The sequence below is a fragment of the Fukomys damarensis genome, unplaced genomic scaffold, assembly GCF_012274545.1.
Source record: "Fukomys damarensis isolate Sample0158 unplaced genomic scaffold, DMR_v1.0_HiC HiC_scaffold_32, whole genome shotgun sequence".
Taxonomy (NCBI): Eukaryota; Metazoa; Chordata; class Mammalia; order Rodentia; family Bathyergidae; genus Fukomys; species Fukomys damarensis.
This window is the reverse complement of record NW_022900944.1, coordinates 30,067,046-30,075,870: the sequence shown is the minus strand read 5'-3', so window position 1 is coordinate 30,075,870 and position 8,825 is coordinate 30,067,046.

Here is an 8,825-nt window from a genome sequence, read left to right as displayed (position 1 = left end):
TGAGATTTAAATTTCAGTGATATTTTTCATTCCAGAATTTCTATTTAGTTCAATTAAACATCGGGCTGGTCATTTTATATAGTTTTTTGTTATTTTCCAAGATGCTTCCAAATTTTTATTTTCCACTCTTTTAAATATTATATTTGTTTGTGTGTAAACATACCCATATTTATTCTACATTTGCTAAATTTTACATCTAAGGGTATTGAGATAGACATGAGGTGTCTATTTCTGCCACCACGCCACAGTTTTTTCAGTGTTTGCTCTCTTTCATATTATCTTTTAATTGTGTATTGCTTTCTTTTATCTTTATTTTAGGATTAAAGGACTTCACTGGAAATACATTTCTTCTAAAAGTTTTGCATTTTCTTCTGCTAGGTACCCAGAGGCAATGCCAGACTAGGGACCGTGTAAGTAGTGTATGTTCAAAACCTAGATCTGCATTGGTACAGGGCAGTAGTGACAAATTCCTGCCAGACTTATTTTGGGGAGGCAGGTTGTTTTGAGATTTTTATTCTTCTGATGCTGAAGTCAGCACAAACATTTCATCACTTTCCTTTGCTAGAGGGGGATTTTTTCCTCCCCAGCTCAGTCTTTCCTTGGAAGTGAAGCTCTGTGAGGTCCCTGAAGTCTGGTCTGTGGAGGTCTCAGTTTTTTATTTCCCCAAGGCTGGTTCCCTACCTTTATCTTTTCTTCCTCTTCTTCTACATCCTTCTCTCTCTTTTCCTCCTTTTGTTTTCTTCTTCTCTTCCTCCTTCTTCTTTGTGGCAAGAGACTTCAGGACAGCCCATTTCTACTCTTGTTTGTGGTTTTCGTTTCACTTTTAAACCCTGTGGATTTTTCATACTTTTTAATGAAGTCATCTATTTATTGAAAACCTGTGTTCCAAACGTTTTGTAATGGTACAGTTTTCAGAATATTTATTTTCTCAATTGTCTGAAGCATAGGTTACCCACATATTATGTGGTATATAAGTAATATATATATATATATGTATATACACATAGAAATACTACATTTTATGTGCTAAGAACATAGTATAAGTACATAATAGATACCATATTCAAAACAGAAGTTACTTCTGAAAGGCAGAAAGGAAGAGGTTCAGGGAGGGGTACAATGCGCCTTAAAAATTAATATTTTATGTTACTAAAAATCTTAAGCAAAGGCAGAAAAAAATGCTAAAATTTAAAAAATAAAGCTGGGTAGTTGCATATCTGGTGTATATTACCTCAGTGCTTATCGTACATTGAAAATACTTTCTAAATGAAAAAAGGAAGGTAGGAAAAGAAAGAGGGAGGGAGGGAAGAATGGGGACATGGGTGGCTGAGCAACTTCCAAGTGACAGCCAAAATCAGACCATAGAAAGAGTTAGGAGAGTTCCTGTTACGGCTGGACCCTGGGCCCTAGGTCCTCTTCTGTCACTTTTGTCCCAGATGCTCTGTGTTGGCCATAATGCTGTCACTACCCATAGCTGGAACAGACTCCACAGTTCCGAAAGTCTTTTTGTCATCACCTTCCTGTTCCATGTGGGGGATCAACTGAGTGCACGAGCCCATACTACGTACCTCGCCGTAGATACCAGGGAGACAGGGAAAGGGGGGCTATCTTGCATCTCTTACCTTCTATATTGTAAAGGCTGTTCTTGCCAAAAAAAGTGAAGGAAGGGATTTAGCTCAGTGGTTCTGCCACCTGCCTCACAAACACAAGGTCCTGAGTTCAATCCCCAGGACACACAAAAAAAGTTGTATTTAAAAAAGGGGTGGGGGGGCGGCGGGGATTTAGCTCAGGGGTTCGGTGGCCTGCCTTGCAAGTGCAAGGACCCTAGTTCAATCCCCAGTACCAAAAAAAAAGTGAAGGTTTTTGTAAACACAGGAAGGGAGAAGGAGTTCAAATAACAGAAGTCAAAATTAAGACTTACTGCTGACCTGCTTAGAGTGATTGAATGGTTTCTATAAGATCCTGATTATTGGCCAGACTTGGCCTGGGCCCTTCACAAACACGAACTCCTTCATTTTTCCTCTCACCTACCCATTGCTCCCAGAGGGGTAAATGTTCTTATTCTAACCATCTGGATGAGAAAGAAAGGAACTCACAACACACTACAAGGTAAGCCAGAGGCGATGCGAAGTCTGAAACTCAGATCTCCTTGACTCCAAGTTTTTATTTCTGAAGATTTTTATAGGTAGCACTAGGGTGGCTCTTGCCATATATGTTTCTACCTCCTCCTTATTGTTTTTTTCTCATTGAGTTTATTGGTACATTTTAGGTATACAGTACAGTTACATTCATTATTGGGATCTTATACCTTACATGACAGGTCTTGGTTCTCATTTTTTCCCCTTGTTCCTGCCCTCCCTACCCCCTTTCCTCCCCTCTCCATTTACAAACACTTTATTTCCTTTTTTTTTATTTTCTCCTATTTTTTTCTTTTCCCTTATTGTTTCACTGTTATCAACAGATCTATTTCCTTCTAGCCCATGGTATATTTTCGCCAGGAAGCAAAGGTCAAAGGAAAGGTGATCTTTTTCTTTGTTGTATTACAACAAATTCATTTGATAGAGTATTTGATTTTAATAAAGTCAGTGTAACAGACATCTGTGGATACCATATTGAACAGAGACTTATGTAGGAGAAGGTATTCTTCTAAAACCAGTTATAAAGAGATTTTTTTCAGACACTATGACAGTAAGGGGAATTATCTAATGTGAGACTTTGGGTAAACATCTGCCTCAACAGTTCACAAAATGGTAGGCCAATGATCTGCTGCATATGACTATAAATATGAAAATGGGGGGAGCCAAGGTACACACACTCCTAGGCACAACATGTATCTTGGTGCCATAGAAACAGATTGTGTGCTAAGTCCTGTCTTTTTCATACTGTCTGGCTCAGTGTGTCTGCAAGGCTCCAAAATTGGTCCCACTTTCTCAAAATTAAAATTCAATAAGAGGTATCTTTCATTTCTATCTCCTGCTTTTGTGTAGCAGACACAATACTCTGGTGACAAATGCAGGTGAATTGAATTTTGTTTTTCCCCATAATAGTTACATCTAGCAGCAAACTAATGTATTAGTTATCAGAGATGAAAATAAGCATAATGCCTGATCCTGAACTTGAAATTGCATAACTACAGCAAAATACCTTTCAATTGAATTGGATATTTGTTTTCCTTTTCTTTTCTCCCTTCTTTTTTTTTCTATTAAATTTCCATTTATCTGTTATGATCATAGCTCATTAGAGGGATGCTTTGGATCACACTGAAGTGAGAGAGCCCTCATTTAATGCATCACTAGTCTCACCTTCAGGCTCTTACACACTCACCCAGAAGCCTGGAACATTTTTCTTCTCCAAACCTAGACTGAAGCACACATATTGGTCCATTTCATTGTTAAATGCACATGCTTAGAGCCTCTGGATCTAATCAGGAAGATGGGGGGTTGTCTGGTTTGTGGCGCACAGTGATAATAATAGACACCACTGAGCACTTACATGTCTGATATTTTACACGCATTATATCTGCTGCTCACTTCATCCCAGGAAAAGAGATTATGTCTTAGTTTAGCTTATTAAGAAATGTAGTCTTAAAAAGAGGATGCTAGGGTGGGTAAAAAGTAAGAGAAAGAGAAGAAAGACAGGGAGCTGAATGTCCAGAAAGTCTTGGCTTAGAAACCACTGTGTTTGAGGGCTTCTTTGAAGGCAATCAGAATTGTCAGCTACAGAGTTGGTAAATTTAAGGCAGAACTGCTCAGACAGAGATGAACTTTTGGGCTCGACTTAGAATCAGTACTCTTAAGTAAGTGACTCATTATGAGCTTGCTGCCAAGCAGCTGAGCTGAGTGTCACCCTTTTCTCTGCTGCAGTGTCTTGGCCAACATGACTGCAAAACACTGTTCTGTCCCTTGTATTTACTGCTCAGATCACAGAGGGGGTGGCTTTCTGCCACACTTGCTGGGATCTTCAGGCCTAGGAAGCAACTCTGGATTCTATACTTTGGTGACAGATTGAATTCATCAAAGTAATACAGACATTTCTGCATCTCATTTTGTCCCTATCTAATGCCATATATTAAGTGAACAGAGAAGGTCTCCTTTCCTTGCCTTAAACCAGAATTAGACTCTAAGAATTATCACTGCATTATATCATCAAGAGGTTTTGATTCTGCTCAGATTCCCAGACACACTCTCATTCTTCTGTGCATAGAACAGGACTCCGAGATTTGGTGTTTGGGAAACTATTTAATCTCCTTTCCTTTGATTTCTGTCCAAACCAGCTCAATTTAGAAAACATTTATTGAAAATGTATTTGTGTCCAGTCTGATGCAGAGAAATAGGACTACATGCATTATGTCTTAAAAACAAAGATCAGATGCATAATCTGTCCAAGAACCTAATCTGGAGGTGTGATTTTAATGGCATACAAGTCAAAGAGGGCTACATTAAATCATCTGTAGTTAGAGATTAAAGAAAGTGAGACATTGGGCCTGTAAATTTCTGGCAATAATTATAGATTTTGGCCAGTTATGGTTTCTGGTACCTTTTGTGGCCCGTGACAGTCTAGGAACTTACTCTTTTGGGAGAGGCAAGATGTCCAACTCTGACACACTGTAGGAGAATAGAATAAGAAGTTAAAATGAAGTCTAGGCCTGAATGAATAGCATTCATAGATGATCGTTTATTAAAAACCTGTTATGAAAAAGGCTGTGTTAATGAAGCAGTGATGATAAAGTTGGCTTATTGTCCTCCAGCTATTCACAGTCTAATAGAGGACTGATAACCTGTTCACCAGCAATTTTAATATAATTCAGTTATTTTAATGCAGTGACATGGAGGGAGGTAGATCCTACCACTAACTGGGGAGATTAGCACAGACTTCATGGTGGGGGTGTTACAAGTTCTGGGCCTAGCAGGGCAGAATCTAGACAGGAGAAAGTGAGTTTGGAGAGCACTGGAGAGAGAAAAAACAGCAAGAAAAATGGCTTGGAGATGAGAAGCCAGGAACAGCTTAAAGCAGAGTGAAGGATACACTTTTCCCAACAGGGTAGGGATTCATCAGCTGGGTTCATGGCTACTACCATGGAAAAAGAAGTATGGAGAAAAGTCAAGAAGATGTTTAGCAGTGATTAACACAGGCATTTATTCCTAAATCAAAGGAAAGACTTGAGGTTTTCTGAGCAGAGAGAGGCAGTATGACAGCTGTATGTGACAAGAACTTCAAAGTAGGGTATTTTAGGTCATTATCTGGCCCAGAGAAAATTTGTCTGCATAAATGTAACAGGGATCATAAGCATACAGGTACCAATAAACATATAATAGCTCAGGGACTTAAACTTAGTAAAAATTCTGGTCCCTTCCACTACTTTCTCTGGAATCCATGCCCTGTCTCCAAATCAAATGATGTGTCAGATTGTCACAAGAATCCTGTCATTTCACCCTTGGGTCTAATGCCTGTCAATGACTAATATTTACTGTTAGAACAAAATCCAAGCTTTAGTGCCAACTTTAAGATTGTTACGAATTGGGCTTTACTTTTGCCAACTTAGAACTCCCACCAGACCACTCGTGGCTGCTCCGTAACAGTGCAGCCCACTTCCCTGTGAGTCTACCTCATAGCTCCCGTACACTTCCATGCAGCTGTCTGTCTATTCCATTTTCCTATCGGTGGACTTTCTGGACCTCAACAATGTGATTCAGAAGTGTTGTCTTTCTCAACAATCTCCCGGGAACAAAGACCATGAAGAAATGATACTTCACAACTTTTGCCAGAGAGATCAACTTCACTAGTAGCTGTATAGTTAAAAGTTTCCCCAGCCTACAGTAAGAGTACCCCAACGCCCTGCCTTCTCTCAGGACCTTTATGTGAGTGTGATGAGGTTGAGTCTTGATTCTGGCACTTTCCAGTTCATAGGAATGGGGAATCTAAAGAAAAATTACTTGCAGGATTTGGAATGATGGAAAATGTTTCATCACTTCTCATGGAAGAGTTGAGAAGGTGATCATGGCCTTCTTTTTGTTGGATCTCACACCAAAAAGGGTTTCATAAGTTTAAACGACTTTGTTACTTGTCTCCTGGGGCCATGTAGTTAGAGGGACCCAGCCAAGAGAAACATAGTGCGTTGAATAAAATATCGAAAAGGCCCAGCCTCAGTTCTAGATCCTTCACTGAAAATATTTAGCAAATGGAGACAGCCTAGGCACTTGTCTCCTTAAAATCACACGCCAACCTTCTATTTATGCCCCTGCTCTATGCCGGCCATTTCCTGGCTGGTTTACCTCAGTTGTCTCCTTGATTCAGCAAGTACTTTGGCTCTCATCTGAAGACTTGAAATCGGATTCCATTCCTGCCCTGCACTGAACACCAGCAAGGCATGGAAAGAGGGAAGAGGTTCCAAATAATGAACAAAAATTAAAATTCAAATACTCACTATGCCTATGAAGATGGAGCTCGTCTTTGAAGATCTTTCCTGCCAGCCAGGCCAGACCCCGGTCTGGATCCTTTAAATACAATGCCTTCTGTCTGCACCTTGAGCCCCACCATTACCTAGCATCCTTGCAAGCACTCGGAAAAGGTGATGTGATGCCCATCTTTAGATCAAGAGAGATGGAAAGTCACAGAAATTTGCTTCATATCATATAGTTAGTAAATGCCCAAACTGGCACTCAACCCTGGATCTAGCTGGTTGGATTCCAAGTTCTGTTGCCATAATGAGAGGAAAGCTTTTGGAGGCTATGAGATCTGAGTTTCCTTCCTTATCCTTTTCCTTATTGATTATGTGACTTTGAATGAGCTCCTTAATCTCTCTGAGCATCAGTCACCTACTTTCAAAGATGGATAGAGGGTGGTGCTGAAAGGTGCCAGTGCCCCTCAGGGTAATATACAGAGCACAGTGGGCCCTTACAGATGCTTTCCTACTGTTGTTACCGTTCATGTTTATAGGCCTATTTAACCTTCCCACGGCACTGCTTTGATTCTTGTTTTGTTTTGTTTTGTTGAGACAGGGTCTGGCTACACAGTTCAGGCTGGCCTTGAACTCACTATGTAACCCAGACTGGCCTGGACCCTGTAGCAATCCTCCTGCCTTAGCCTTCTGAGTGCTGGGATTATAGATGTGCATCACCATACCCAGCCCCTGCTTTGATTCTATAGGTGGAGCAAGAGCAACTTCTTCCTTGTATCATAAGAAGATGGTAGAGATATTTTTTTTTCTTATTCATTGTGACTGTGCATGCCACCAAGGCTGGCAAGCTGTTACCCACCATGCACTGCTGCACAGCCAGCTGCCTGTGAACCCCGGGCCTCCCAGCTGGCTCAGCACAGGCTGCAATCACAGAGGCAGGTAGTGGAGTCTCCTGGGCTTGTGCTTCTGGAAAGTCACACCCCACTCCCTACCCAGGGGTGCCACTGGGGCCTCTGCTTAGCTTCTCATTGGCTGCTGAGTTCAGGGAAATTTTCCAGTGATTGGAAGGCTACCTTTCATGTATCTCTCTGGGTTTTCACTTTCTATGATCGTTAATGCATCCTGCCTTGTGTGTGCAATTGTCCTGCTTCACCAACTTTTAATACATGGGAAAATAAATATCTTCTTTCTCTTCCTAAGTGGGAACTGATAGAACCCACATTGGCTGTAATGAAAAATACAAGCACCCTCCAGAAAATCTGGAGGATGTGGAGGGCCAAGTTTTCTCATCAGATTCCTTTTCTTTGAGGCTGGTGTCTCGAAACTTGCTCTGGAGTCTTCCCCGGGCAGAGGCCCTTGGTTAACATGACCCACACTGCTGTCAACAACATGGATCATTGTAAGCTGGAGTTAGAACAGCAGTGTTCAACCCAGGGCTTAATGATGGGTGACTTCAGCAAATCACAACAAGTCCCTGCATCTCAGGGTCTATATCTGTAACAGTGCCTCAAACCCTGGGCATCATTCACACTAGAATACATACTACCTCAACGGTGTCTGAGCTACAATTTCATCTCAGAAAAATGTCCCACTTATATTTTAAATTTCAATAATATATACATACATATTGTTTATCATTTTAGCTATTTGCGAGTGACATTTTAAAATCCAGTGGCATTAAATACATTCTCATTTTTGTGCAACTGTCACCCCATCTTTCTCCAGAACTTTTTCATCTTCCCAAATTGAAATAGTACCCATTAAATATTAATTATAATTCCTGGTAATCATTATTGTATTTTCTGTCTCTGTGAAATTGCTACTTCTAGTTTTACATTAGTGGAATTGCACATTTGTTTCTTTATATCTGCCTTATTTCATTTAACACAGTATCTTCAAAGTTCATTAATATTGTAGAACATAATTTGTGTTTAAAGCTGAATAATATTCCATTGTGTATGTCTTAGTTGCTTTTCTCATTGCTGAGACAAAATTCCCAACAAACAAAGTTAAGAGGGGAAAGGTATAGTTTGTAGAGGTTTCATAATCAGCTTTTGTAGGCAGAGTGGCACATGGTGGAGAGTCATTGCAGAGGAGAAAGAGTTCATGGCACCCACAATAGGAAAAACAACAAGGGGCCTTAACAGCGTCTTTCTGCCCCTTTTATCTTATTCAGACTACTTAGGATGGGTGGCAATCATGCCCTTAATCCTAGTGCCCTCAGGCCTAGCCCCACCATAAATCAATCTGGATTTAGCCACCTCTGAGAAAAGCATGAGGCTTTGGGGTGACATCTAACCACAAGCCATAACACTATGTATGTATATACTATATTTTGTATATCCATTAATAGGGAGTTTGGGTAGTTTCTACCTTTTAGATATTTTGGACTTTTGGCTTTGGATAATTTTTTTTTTTTTTTTTTTTT